This window comes from Schistocerca americana, chromosome 5, assembly GCF_021461395.2.
Source record: "Schistocerca americana isolate TAMUIC-IGC-003095 chromosome 5, iqSchAmer2.1, whole genome shotgun sequence".
Classification (NCBI taxonomy): Eukaryota; Metazoa; Arthropoda; class Insecta; order Orthoptera; family Acrididae; genus Schistocerca; species Schistocerca americana.
In genome coordinates this window covers 437,574,455-437,589,001 of record NC_060123.1, presented here as the reverse complement: position 1 = coordinate 437,589,001, position 14,547 = coordinate 437,574,455, and positions in this window count along the sequence as shown.

Below are 14,547 nucleotides of genomic sequence, written 5' to 3'. Positions count from 1 at the left end.
AAGGGAGCAAGTGTTATCTCAGACTTCTTTTCAGAGCCGACCATAACTTGTCTAGTTCGGCTAAACGCAATATGACACCTACCAAAGTTAGATGAACGGGCCGGTACGTATGCAGTGACAGGACACTGACCCCAAGTATTACTTGGGAAAAAACTTTCAATACCTACGATCGCATAAATTCGTCTCTATTGTTGACAACCGGTTTCGACAGTTGTAACTATGGTCCACTGGTCTTTAAAAAACTGTTGTTATGACACGAGTTCCGTTGCGAGTTAGTACCTCATGCCATGTTGTCATTATGGCGGATAAGATGCAGTACATTGCGCGAAGGTTTGTCAACAGTAAAACCATTTATATTTCTATATATATTTACATTTATCCATTAATTCGTAATCATAACATGGCATGAGATACTAACTCACAATGGAACACGTTTTATAACAAACATTTTTTGAAGACCAGAAGAAGACATTTACAAGTTTCGAAACCGGTTGTCAATAATTAAGACTAATTTTTGCGATATTAGCTACTGAATATTTTTTCCCAAGTAAAATATAGATCGCTCCTTCTAAGTTCTCAATATGAGAAAATTCAAAATTGAAATGGTTCAAATGGCTCTAAGCACTATGGGACTTAACATCTGAGGTCATCAGCCCCCTAGAACTTAGAACTCCTTTAACCTAACTAACCTAAGGACATCACACACATCCATGCCCGAGCCAGGATTCGAACCTGCGACCGTAGCAGCAGCGCGGTTCCGGACTGAAGCTCCTAGAACCTCTCGGCCACAGCGGCCGGCAGACAAAATTCGTTCCGCAACTATTGGTTAACATGCAACAATAGACACGGTGCTTGTCTCGTATTTGAAAGAATCTGCAGTACCCTTAAGTACAAATTACAGTCCTGAAGACAAAACATTTAATGTCCTGTTGAGATAAATACACGAGGGTTGCCCAGAAAGTAATACTCCGCATGTTTTTTTCAGCCGAAAACAATGCTATGAGTATATATTATTTGAAGTCTTCTGAGTGAGCGCACCAAGTTTTCGTCACTTTCGACAGATAGCTTAGGTGCAGGACAGTTTCAGAACGGCGTCTGTAGGTGATGCACGTTACAAGCAATGTGCCTTCATTAAATTTCTAACTGAAGAGAAAGATAGTGCTGGGAATAATCGCAAACGCTTGTGCAAAGTCTGTGGAACATGTGCTGTCGACAGACGTACAGTTAATCGCTGGGCACGGAGGGTGAGGTCATCAGAAAGCGGTTCGGCGGAGCTCCACGATTTGCAGCGGTCGGGAGACCATCCACGGTTGTCACACCTGACATGTTGTAGCGAACTGATGTCATGCCATTGTCATGCCATTAAAGGATACCATTCGTGGAAGGCATGTAGAGGATGATGAGGAAGTGATTTACACAGTGAAACACTGGCTCCGCCACCTGGACAAGGACTGGTACCGATAGGGCACCATGTCCTTGTTTCGTGCTGGAGTAAGGCCGTAGAACGGGATGGAGATTACGTGGAAAAGTAGGGTGTGTAGATAAAACAACAATCTTTCGTGTGTGTAATTCTCATCATGTTCAATAAAGAATGTCCAAGAAAAAAAAATGCGGTACATCACTTTCTGGGCAACACTTGTACTATCTTACCAAAAGTACCTTCACATCTATTAGTGGACATTAATGTAGGGATTGTCCACTATACGCCTTCATGAAGGCTTGAACTATGATGGGGACACTTTCAGTGAGGTCTGTGGAGGAATGGCAGTCCATTTTTCCTCAAGATCCGAAACCAGAGAAGGTCGTGACGCAGAGGTCTGCTTGAGGCGAATTCCGTGATGGTTCCTTTGAAAAGACATGGCCGATTCCCTTCCCCATCCTTCCCTAACTCGCGCTTGTGCTCCGTCTCTAATTACCTCGATGTCGACGGGACATTAAACACTGATCTCCTCCTCCTCCTCCTCCTCCTCCTCAGATGCTACTTCATGACATGTTGCATTGTCTTGCTGATACAGACGGACGTCTTGCTCAGAACTGTTCCTCTACTGAATACAGAACAAAACGCTGTAAAATGTTTCAAATAACTTCTGGGAATTCAGCCAGGTAACACTTTCAGCGACCGCCGATGTTTCGGCGGAGAACACCCCGCCATTTTCAAGGCAAACTGCAACGGACAGGCGGCGTACCCCTTCACGCTGAGCCGGATGGTGACAACTATTAGCCGACCGAAGTGGCCGAGCGGTTCTACGCGCTTCAGTCTGGAGCCGCGCAACCGCTACGGTCGCAGGTTCGAATCCTGCCTCGGGCATGGCTGTGTGTGTTGTCCTTAGGTTAGTTAGGTTTAAGTAGTTCTAAGTTCTAGGGGACTGATGACCACAGCAGTTAAGTCCAATAGTGCTCAGAGCCATTTGAACCATTTGACAACTATTAGCTTGTAAGTACAAATCGGTGTGAGTACGTTTGCTATAGACGGCATGTCCCAATGATCCATCATCCTTCCTCCTAACGTACTCACACCGACTTGTACTTACAGGCTAACAGTTATCACCATCCGGCTCAGCGTGAAGGGGTACTTCGTATCTTGGTACACAGGGCACATGTCTTTTCCAACGCTGAGAATTTGCCAGATGAGCTGTCCCATCCCGAAGTTACGTTTCGTCAAAATGGTTATAGTGATAGAAAGATTGAACGTGCGTTGCGCTATCGACCAACTGTACATCGGCTGACTGATGACAATTCTGAGTCGACACCTAAGTCTCCTTTCTTTTTGTCTTACGTAGGAAACACTTTCAACAAGATCGGTCGTATTTTACGGAAATACGATGTGAAATGTGTTTTTTTTCGAACTCCATCTAAAATTAGAGTGCTTTTGAGTTCTGTTAAGGATGATCTTGGTCTGCGTAAGGCGGGTGTATATCGCATTCCTTGTAGCTGTGGCGTGGCATATATTGGTCAAACTACCATGACCGTGGAGGACCGATGTACTGAGCATAAATGGCACACACGATTACAGCAGTAAAGTAGATCTGCCATTGCCGAACATTGCTTGGATAGTGGTCACCCCATGTTAGATAATAACACCGAGATATTGGTATGCACGTCCAACTTTTGGGACAGTGTTATTAAGGAGGCAGTTGAGATTAAATTAGTGAGCAACCTCGTTAACAGGGATGGAGGTTTTTGTTTAAACTCTGTTTGGAATCCGGCTCTCTCCCTTGTCAAAAAACATAGGGACAGTGTCAATGGTACTTCACCTGCGAGTTCGTAGTCTCACTATCGAGATCTCTGACTTTGGTCATCTTTGGTAGCTCTGATGTTCAGTGTGTGTGTGTTATCTTTCCTGCATCAGTCCGAGAACCGAGGTTTTAAATTTGCATGTACGTCGTCTGTCGGTTGCAGTTTGAATTGAAAATGGCGGGGTGTTCTCCCGCCGGAGTATCGGCGGTCGCTGAAAGTGTTACATGGTTGAATTCACGGAAGTTAATTGAAAGCTGTGTACGCCAGGAGAAACTCAGGTCTCACGCTGTAAAATGCGTTCAGATACTTCCGTATTTAACGTTTTCTTAAGACCGATTAGAGGACCACCACCGTAACCACGAAAAACACTCCATACCGTATCACCACCTCCTCTGTAGTTCACTGATGGCACTGCACATTATGGCAGGTAACGTGCGCCACGTATTCGCCAAACCTAAATGCGTCACTCCATTCACTCGTCTCGAGTCATCCACTGTCTGATGGCGTGACTCTTCACACCACTGCACACACAACTTAGCACTGACTTCTTTCGAGAATATGTCAGATCACGTAAGATTCTACGCCACTGGTGAAGCGATGTCTGTCAGAAAACTGTAAGTTTTAAATATAAACTTCCTCAGTGAGAGCACCACTTATGTTCAAGGTCTCAACGACATGTCGTTCTCGGCAGCGCTAACAAACCAAAGAATTTCTTCACTGCTGTTTGTGGAATGGGCTCTTTAACGTACAGCATATTTCATTTAATTCTGTATCACGTTTGTTCCTTTTGTGATAATCTTTATTTTTGATGTCACAAAGACACGACTTCAGTACATGCTACTACACACAAATATTCAGCAAAGGTAGTAGGAGTAATCCACTAAATTACAGGCCCATATCGTTAACGTCGATATGCAGCAGGATTTTAAAACATATATTGTGTTCGAAAATTATGTATTACCTCGAAGGAAACGGTCTATTGACACACAGTCAACATGGGTTTAGAAAACATCGTTCCTGCGAAACACAACTAGCTCTTTATTCACATGAAGTCTTGAGTGCTGTTGACAAGGGTTTTCAGATCGATTCCGTATTCCTGGATTTCCGGAAGGCTTTTGACACTGTATCACACAAGCGGCTGGTAGTAAAATTGCGTGCTTATGGAATATCGTCTCAGATATGTGACTGGAATTGTGATTTCCTGTCAGAGAGGTCACAGCTCGTAGTAATTGACGGAAAGTCGTCGAGTAAAACAGAAGGTAGTGTTATAGCCCCTTTGCTGTTCCCTATCTATATAAACGATTTGGGTGACAATCTGAGCAGCCGTCTTCGGTTGTTTGCAGACGACGCTGTCGTTTATCGACTAATAAAGTCATCAGAAGATAAAAAAACTGCAAAACGATTTAGAAAAAAATATCTGAATGATGCGAAAAGTGGCAGTTGACCCTAAATAACGGAAAGTGTGAGGTCATCCACATGAGTGCTAGAAGGAACTCGTTAAACTTCGGTTACACGATAAATAGGTCTAATCTAGGTATTACAATTACGAACAACTTAAATTGGAAAGCACACATAGTAAATGTTGTGGGGAAGGCTAACCAAAGGCTACGTTTTATTGGCAGGACACTTAGAAAATGGAAGAGGCCTACTAAGGAGACTGCCTACACTACGCTTGTCGTCCTCTTTTAAAATACAGCTGCGCGGTGTGGGATACCTACCAGGTAGGACTGACGGAGTACATCGAAAAAGTTCAAAGAAAGGCAACACGTTTTGTATTATCGCGAAATATGGGAGAGTGTCACAGAAATTATACAGGATCTGGGCTGGCGTTTTTCGTTGCGACGGAATCTTCTCACGAAATTCCAATCACCAACTTTCTCCTCCGAATGTTAAAATATTTTGTTGACACCGACCTACATAAGGCGGAACGATCACCACGATAAAATAAGGGAAATCAGAGCTCGTACGGAAAGATATAGGTGTTCATTCTTTCCGCGCGCAATACGAGATTGGAATAACAGAGAATTGTGAAGTTGGTTCGATAAACCCTCTGGCAAGCACATAAATGTGATTTGCAGAGTATCCATGTTGATGTAGATACTCAAATAAAACACGCGTGTGTTCTTTTGTTCTCGACATCACTTCGTCTGTATGCCGCGGGACCTGCGAAGCGCGCAGCCACAGTCGGCCTCACTGCTTTAAAGCTCGGTCGCAATGGCACCGATATCGGTGCATTCCGACGCCGACCGACATCGGCCGAAGACGGCCGATCTTTTCAAATCAGTACACCACTCCGTGCGCGGTCACATTGTAGCCGATCTAGCCGCCCGAACCTACACACTTCGGACGACACGAATGAGTCTGTGGCATTCTGAGGAAGAAAAAATCATAATACACTGAAGCGCCAAGAAACTAGTATAGGCATGAGTATTCAAATACAGAGATGTGTAAACAGGCAGATTACGGCGCTGTCGTCGTCAACGCCTATATAAGACAACAAGTGACTGGCGCAGTTGTTAGATCTGTTACTGCTGCTACAATGGCAGGTTATCACGATTTAAATGGGTTTGAACGTGGTGTTATAGTCGGCGCACGAGTGATGGGACACAGCATCTCCGAGGTTGAGATTAAGCGGGGATTTTCCCGTACGACAATTTTACGAGTGTACTGTGAATATCAGGAATCCGGTAAAACATCAATCTCCGATATCACTGCGGCCGGAAAATGATCCTGTAAGAACGGGACCAACGACGACTGAAGAGAGTCGTTCAAAGTGACAGAAGTGCAGCCTTTCCGTAAATGGCTGCAAATTTCAGTGCAGGGCTATCAACAGGAATCATCGTGCGAACCATTCAACGAACATAATCGATACTGGCTTTCGGAGCCGAAGGCCCATTCGTGTAATCTTGATGACTGCACCACACAAAGTTTAAGTTTACGCCAGGCCTGGGCCCGTCAACACCCACATTGGACTGTTGATGACTGGAAACATACTGCCTGGTCGGAGGAGTCTGCTTTCAAATTATATCGAGTGGATGGACGTGCATCGGTATGGAGACAACCTCATGTATCCATGGACCCTGCATGTCGGCAGGGGACTCTTCAAGCTGCTGGAGGCTCTGTAATGTGTTTGGGAGTGTACAGTTTGAGTTATATGGGACAATATGGGACACCTGATACATCTAGATACGACTCTGACAGGTGACACGTACGTAAGCATCCTGTCTGATCACCTGCATCGAATTGTGTCCACTATGCATTCCGATGGACTTCGGCACTTCCAGCAGGATAATGCGACGCCCCACACGTTCAGAATTGCTACAAATTGGCTCCAGGAACATTCTTCTGAGTTTAAACACTTCCGATGGCCACCAAACTCCCAAGACATGAACATTATTGAGCCTATCTGGGATGCCTTGCAACGTGCTGTACAGAAGAGATCTCCACCCCCTCGTACTCTTACGTATTTATGGGCAACCCTGCAGGATTCGAGGTGTCAATTCCCTCCACCACTGTTTCAGACATTAGTCGAGTCTATGCCACGTCGTGCTGCGTCACTTCTGCGTACTCGTGGGGGCTCTACACGATATTGGATAGGTGTACCAGTTCCTTTGGCTCTTCGGTGTATTTCGTTTTATTGGACTGAGGCTTATTGAAAACCACGAGGCGGCAAAATCTTTAACGGGAATTTTTAGGCGTGAATTATAACGTCAAAAGTAATTTGTTCAAATGAGAATGGAGGTGTACGGTACTTTGAAGTCGCTGTAATGGTTCTATTTTGGGTTGTGACAGGTGGGCATTAGCTGTCTACAAATTATTATTACTGCTTATTGGGGTTTCGGTGGCATTAGGTGGTTACTCTGTTATGTGAAGTAGTTTGTAAATGCAGCAAATTTTCGTCCATTTTTCAGTGGTTTAGAGTACCTTATGTCTTTCGCACATATTCTAACTGACATCATTGGAGGTTAATTGATATATGTCGGCACAACTTCGAATAAATACACCAAAAGAGAGTGTTTGTAACTTTGCTTTAAGAGGTCACCACGAATCATCTCCCTTCGTCCCACATTTTCGTAAAATTTATCTGTTTATAATGGAAACTGAGGACAGAGAGTACAGTACTCGCCACGTTCTTCTGGAGGCAGATATACTTCATTCACATGCATTTCCGTCTTCTTAAGAGCAAAAACCGCAATGCAGCGCTCACCTCCAAACACAGAGGCGTTGTGGTATCCACCCAACCTTAGGAGGTTAAAGTCTAACTTGCTTCATACGTAGAATCGACTCTAAACTAACCTGACCTCCTTGACCCCGCCCAGAGCTGAAGAAGGACGCACTGTAACCAAAATGTTGGCCGATTTTATCGGACAACCCCTGGCAACGACCTCTGACGACCGTTGTCGGTGCTACCGTGAGCGCAGCCTTACAGAATACGTCTGAGCGAACACTTGGGCTTCCGTTGGCAGCATTCGTGTATTATCGGATGCTCTTTCTCGCTCTGATAATAGACTTGCCTTTCAGTTCCGTGCAACAAGCGGAAGCAGAAACAGTGACCTCAGTGGAAGCTTCTCTTGTCCTAACAGGACCGTGAAAATTGACTCGGAGATCTCAGGGCCTTGAAACACTCTACAGTCGGCTTAGTTATCCACATTGGGTTATCATACCGTGTAGCTACCCTGTACTGTCACGTTTTGTAATTAATAAAGGGACGGGATATCAGTTATCGGACAGAAACTGCCTTCACTATTAATTGAGTAAATCTTACAGTAACTTTAATATATGTCTATGTCTAACAGAACATTGTATTAATATCGGTTTCGTCTAGATACAATAACAATAGTGCTGTACGTTACACTGTTACATCATGATGTAACAGTACGGCACCTATCACTGTACAGATGTTAAAGCTACATTTCTTACGGAACTGATGTCCTTATTCAGCTCAATACCACATGTCACCTCCACAAGTACGAATACGGTCTTAGAGATTAGTGTCTAACGTCCCGTCGACAACGAGGTCATTAGAGACGGAGCACAAGCTCGAGAAAGATTAGGAAGGAAACCAGCCGTCCCCTTTCAAACGAATCATTGCGGCATTTGCCTGAAGCGATTTAGGGAAATCACGAATACAGTCTTGCATTCGTTATAGTATGGAAGCAAACAGCTCCGAATGTCATCTTGAAGAATTTCTTGTCATGCTGTATGTTGATGAAGATTTCTGACTGAAGGCTATTATGAAATTTTTTTTTACCGTCACGCTATTATGAAAATTTTTTTTACCGTCCATTCCAGACAAGCTCTATGGGTGACAAATCATGGGACGCAGCAGCCAAGTGAAGGGTACGGACATTTATCAGCGGATTTGTGGCGTTAACGGCAGTGTCAGGTATTCCATTATCATGATGGACCACGCCATTTGGTACCCTGGTCATGAGAGGTATAGCATTAGGGTTTGCTGTTCTCGTCATGTCCTGCTGAGCATTTAGCCTTCTTTCAAGAATTACCAAATCAGACTTGTTGCCATACCCGGTAGTTCCCCACACTATGTTTCCTGAATTTGGACAGGTATGATTCACTGCTTCCTGTGAGCTTTCACCAGGCTGTCTACAGGCAAGTTGACGTTGGTCTGACCGTCACAAAAGAAAGTGTGACTCACCGCTGAAAACCTCAGAAAGCCACTTAGTGTCCCAGTTGACTGTGGCTGCACGTCTCTATTGTCTGTGGTAGGTGTCAGCATTGAACAACGCATGACAACCAGAGACTTCAACCCTGCTTCCAGTTAACTGTTCCCGACATTTGGCAATGACATTTTGCTCTTAATCTCTATCTGTATTTCACCTGTTATTTTCCGACTATGTGTCAGAGCCAGTCTCGGACGTAATCCTTCCGAAAGGCCGTGTCCTGCTCTTCTCGCCAAACTGTAGTCCTGAGTCCATTCCGTGACCAGTCGTTGTATAATCTTTGCACTACAGCCAACTGCTTGGGCGATCTGTGGTGTGATGCTCCCCTGTCGCTCACACCAGTGATTCTATCTTTCACAAAGTCAAAATCATGCAAATAGGCTATACGTGTATTTTCTCAGGGCATGCCATGTTGAAATCTCTATCTGAAAAATTCCAGTTGGTTAGACACACTCAATAGACATTGTGTACTCACAACACACTTCATCTGTAGATGAGACTCTTATACTGAAAATAAGCTCGAATACAGAGCTTTGCCGGAAAGGAATGCAACACCTCAAGGACTGTATTCAGTGGCACCAGGGTGTGATATATGAATACTAAGAGGCTGTAGTGTTAGTGATTCATTTGTCATGGTCATCAGACACCAGGTGGCGCCCAGGAGGCCTGTCTGTGCATCCTCTGTTTTGACTCTTCTTCTTTTTCTTCTTGGTTGGCTCTACAGTCCTTGAAGAACCTTGGCCTCCAGTATCACCTGCCTCCATTCATCTCTGTCCGTTTCCTTCCTTCTCCAATTTCTTATTCCCATCGCCTTTAGAGCTTCTTCGATATCGTCCAGCCAACTTTTCCTGGATCTACCTCCTCTCCTTCTCTCGTCAGGTTTTCCCACAAAAACTTTCTTGATACTCCGAGTTTCTAACATTCTCTCTACATGTCCTGCCCATCTTATTATCCCCTGCTTAATTTTAACAACAATATCCATCCGTCCAAAAAGTGCTTGTAGTTCTACATTTGTTCTTACTCTCCAGCCATCTTCCTCTCTCACTGCTACAAAAATCCTTCTCAGCGTCTTTCTTTCCCATCTCAGTAACCAGTTCTCCTCCTTTAATGCGAATACCCAGCCTTCTGATCCATATATTACTATAGGTCATAATATGGTATTTTGATTTTTGTATTCCTACTAACATTCCTGGAATTAAATACGTTCTGCAAGGCAAAATAGCAGCGATTTCCACTCGCTGTCCTTTCTTGAATTTCTACTGCTACTTTATTGTCCTCCGTTATTACTGAACCTAAATATTTAAATGTTTTCACTTTCATATTCTTTCCCATTCATTACTATTGAATTCTTTTGACCGTTTATGTTGGACTCCCCAATACCATATACTTTGTTTTGTTTATGTTTACTTCTAAACCTACTTCTCTCGCTGCTTCCTCTAACGTATCGTAATTACCCTTTAGTGCCCTTACATTCCTTGCATTAACGCTGCGTGATCTGCATATGCTACCACTTGAACTAAGTATTGTTCCTCCTGGGTTTATCGGCATTTGCCGCATAAACTTTTCTAAAACTAAATTACATAACATTGTAGAGATCACAGCTCCCTGTCGTAGCCCCCTCTGCACTTGGAATTCACCAAACAGTTCTTGCTCTATTCTTACTTTACACACTGTTGCTTTCCTTGTCATTTCTGTTAAATTGACCAGTTTTAGTGGGATTCTAAATTCTTTCATGATCTGCATAATTTTCTTACTATGCAGGCTGTCGTACGCTTGCTTAAAATCAATGTACAACTGATGTAGTTGCTTGTCATACTCATAAAACTTCTCTAACACTTGTCTTAATAAAAATATCTGATCAATTGTGGATCTGTTCCTCTTAAATCCAGCCTGATAGTCCCCCAATATCCCTTCTATCATACCTTCAAGTCTGGAGGCTAAAAGTTTACTAAATATCTGACAGGTTTTGACTCTGCAAGCAGTAACTGTGCTGAGTTTGGGGATGAGCTGTCTTTGCACCATTAATCCTAGAGTACAACAATGCCGCACAGATGTACAGTCACGCTCAAAAGTATCCGAACGAGCTGAATTGCATTTCGCCTGATTCGCATGCAACCCACATAACGCAGCTATCTAGCAGGTTTTCTACTCGCTCCTTGGTACAGTCGTTTGACTATTGAAAATGGTTCCAACAAGTCACCACTTGAAAACACTGCTATGTATCGCAATATCTCAAGATGTAAAGTTATACCACGATACTAGAAATATCATGGAACACCTTATCACAGATAAGACTGTCCTTAAGGCGTGTAAGCTCACATTTATTGAAATAAATGACATACCTGAAATGTTACCACTCTCATTATTACGTCAGATAGGTAACGCACGTAGTACGTTCGTCGTATTAATGATTTCCACTTCAAAGTAACATATCGTACTTGTTATTCAACAGAAAATGACATTAAAAATTTAAGTTATTCACGAGCAGGTAGTTGAGAATATGTATGAAATTCGAATGACACGACGAACCGTCTCGTTCTGCATATGGATTCAAACCCAGGTCATGCAGACTAAGATTTCGCAACTGACGAAAACTAACAATCATTCCCGACTAGGCATACAGAGAGTGATATAACTCGATTTTAGGCAGTATCAGTTAGGAAATATCAACTTTAAATTACATAACGTAAACATTTTTAACGGACGCGAATTCCTACCCAGCATCTACTGTCATTGTTAACGAACTACGAGAGATGTCAAATATTGCTTATTCGCAAGTAACTTACCTGAAAGGCCGTGAGGTAAAGCTTTGTGTTGGGCAGGGATTCGAACCCAGAACCCAATGGAATTGTTAGCGAAGCACAATCAACTGTGACATATCCGATTTTCTCGGCAGTATCTAGATGTTTTAACTGAAATAACGACGCGATACATTAATTTTTTTCTTCCCAGAACTCCAACCCGGCACCTATCGCTGTTATATTCTAGAGAAAACGAACGTTAAATATGGGTATATTACACCAGCAGCGATATGTGAGCATGTTTGAACTAGAAATAATATGACGAAGAGTTCAGTACTGACTGGGAATCGAAACCCACACATATCGTTGTTGCCTACACACAAAGAGACGTCAGCAACGAATTTTTCTCCGTCAACATCTCGGAATAACATCCTTGAACTTAGAGTGATCTCTCAAATAGTTCTGTGTTCCACAGGGAGCCAAAAACGTCAGATTTCGTTAGTGTTGACAGCGAATGAATATGCATTAAAAATCAAAATTATTATCCACCAGCAGGTAAGTGTTCTTATGCTAGAGCTTGATAATACATAATGCAAACTTTAGTGCCGTGCCAGGATTCGAATCCATTCACGTGCAATATGTGGAGATGCTGAGGAATCTGCAGTTTTGAACAAACAACAAACAGTAGTCGAGCTGTATTGTCACGAAGGGATCAAATTCCGCTATAAGGGCGGTCTGAGTTGCATTCCAAGTTCAGAACCAATTTCATCGACATACAGAAGCTCAAATAAAAGATGGAATAAATGTCCTGTGGTCCTACATAACTAGTATAAGAAAGGTTACTGGTGATAAGAGTTCCCACATTTCGCCACTCCTGATTTTATTGTGGTTCAACCTAACGTCTACTTGGTAGAGAAGGAATATCATGTTTAATGTGATTTCAGACCACAATGCCATTATACCTTCTTCACTTGACGTAGCCAGAAGAGAATAGAATCTGTCTCTCCCTATTAAAAATCATCCGCATATGTTGAAATCGACCCCAGACCATCAGCATAGCAACCTATCATCAATCCAACAGACCATCAAATCCTTTGTAGAGTGACACATTTTTCTATCATAACACCGTTGCGGCACACTGGATGAGAATTCTGACACACAGGCTCCCTGTAGTGGTTTGCAGCGTGTTCAGTACATTCATTTACCCGGTCGACTGAATCGCTATGAACTAGCTGCCTCAGCTACCCAGTCCATACATTTGACTCTATTTTGTAATCACTGAAATAAAATCACTTAACTGCCACCTACACAGAACTGCCAATAGTATAGGATGCAGAAATTTAAATAGGAAGTGTTCCTTTCCATTTGAGCTACTGTACTGCGCTATGTGTTTGTTGAAAACATCGTGCAGCACAAAAGAAAGGCTGTAACTCTTTGTCTCTCAGAAGTCTAGATCCGGCCACAGGCATTATCTCACAGCACCGTGGAATGCAGAAGTTCTGAAGGAACTGTTGTTGACTTAGGGAGCTGCTGTAGCTACATGGTAGGTAGTTGCGTAACGGTAAGCGTCGCGCACCGTAGGTAAGACGTCGCGAGTTCTATGACATTTGCTGCTACATTTTTTAAAGCGCAATTCTGCTGTCTGTTGAAGTTATCAATTTAGTGGAACTTTGAACATAATTCCCTTGACATCTTAACCCAAAATAGACGCATGTGGAAAAGGTCTAACTTCTGCAACATCTTGTTCTTTTCAGGTTTAATAGAAGGCCAGGCAGCAGATGCATCTCGAAGCTTTTGTTTTGTGTATGGGGAGAGTGCATCGTGCCAAAATAGAAAAGACTTTTCTACATTAGCTGTCGTCTGGTAGTGGCATTTTATTCTTCTTCAAACTTTGTTTGACAGCTTTAATTCAGAACAAGTTTCCTACATGGATGTAATCAATAAACTGTATGTGCATTGTCAGACTGTTATAGATAACACCAGAGAATTCGCATATATCGTTGATGATTAATTTCTCTCTCATGTTTAGTATTGTTTTAAGAACCCTAAAAGAAACCTTACGAAAATTGTGCACTCTATTATAGGAAATGAAATAAAACTACCCACGATAACCATACGACGAAAGTCTGTTTTAATAAAACTGAGTATCTGTATACAAGCCTGCCTCTATCGGCACGAATTAGTAAAATACTACTCACTTAGATTTCGAATGGGTCTGTGTTTAATTGGTATGTGTGTCATATTCAACAGGTATGCAAATGTAGCATTTCATAAATAAAGTTATGTATTCCCAAAAGCCAAAAATTTGTTTGTCAGCAAAGGAAAGAGGCGTCATGTGTTGTGCAGCAATTTAAGTTTTTCAACATTGCATTATGAGCCGAAAGTATTTTCTTGCGATTTCCTTATCGATGTTTGATCTGACTGCTTGTAGCTCTTTCACAGAAGGGATAAAAACGTTACAGTCTGCAAGACTGGAACCGCGAACCATAACATACGCTTGTTCACAGTTCAACACGTCACTACACAGCTACCGAAGATGTATGTAGTGTGCCTCCCTCTTACGAGGCCAATAGCGGATAGAACTCGTAAACCGCTATTTAAAGGACGAGATTAGTTGCGATTTCCACGTGCAACGGCTTTGCTGGGCTGTAAACCGAAAATTTACAATCTTTTGTTACACCTCAAGCGATAATAAGTCAGATTATTCAATGGAAATGACAGGAAATATCAAGTGAACTTTGAGGCTTAATTCCGTGCACACCAGGAAGTAACTCGTCGATCGCAGAGTTGCCAAACATAACTTGCCTTGTTGCCAAATCTCAGTTACAGTACCAGCAGGAAGAAGACGAACTTATGTGATTCTACAGTGGGCTGGGAAGTGACCATAG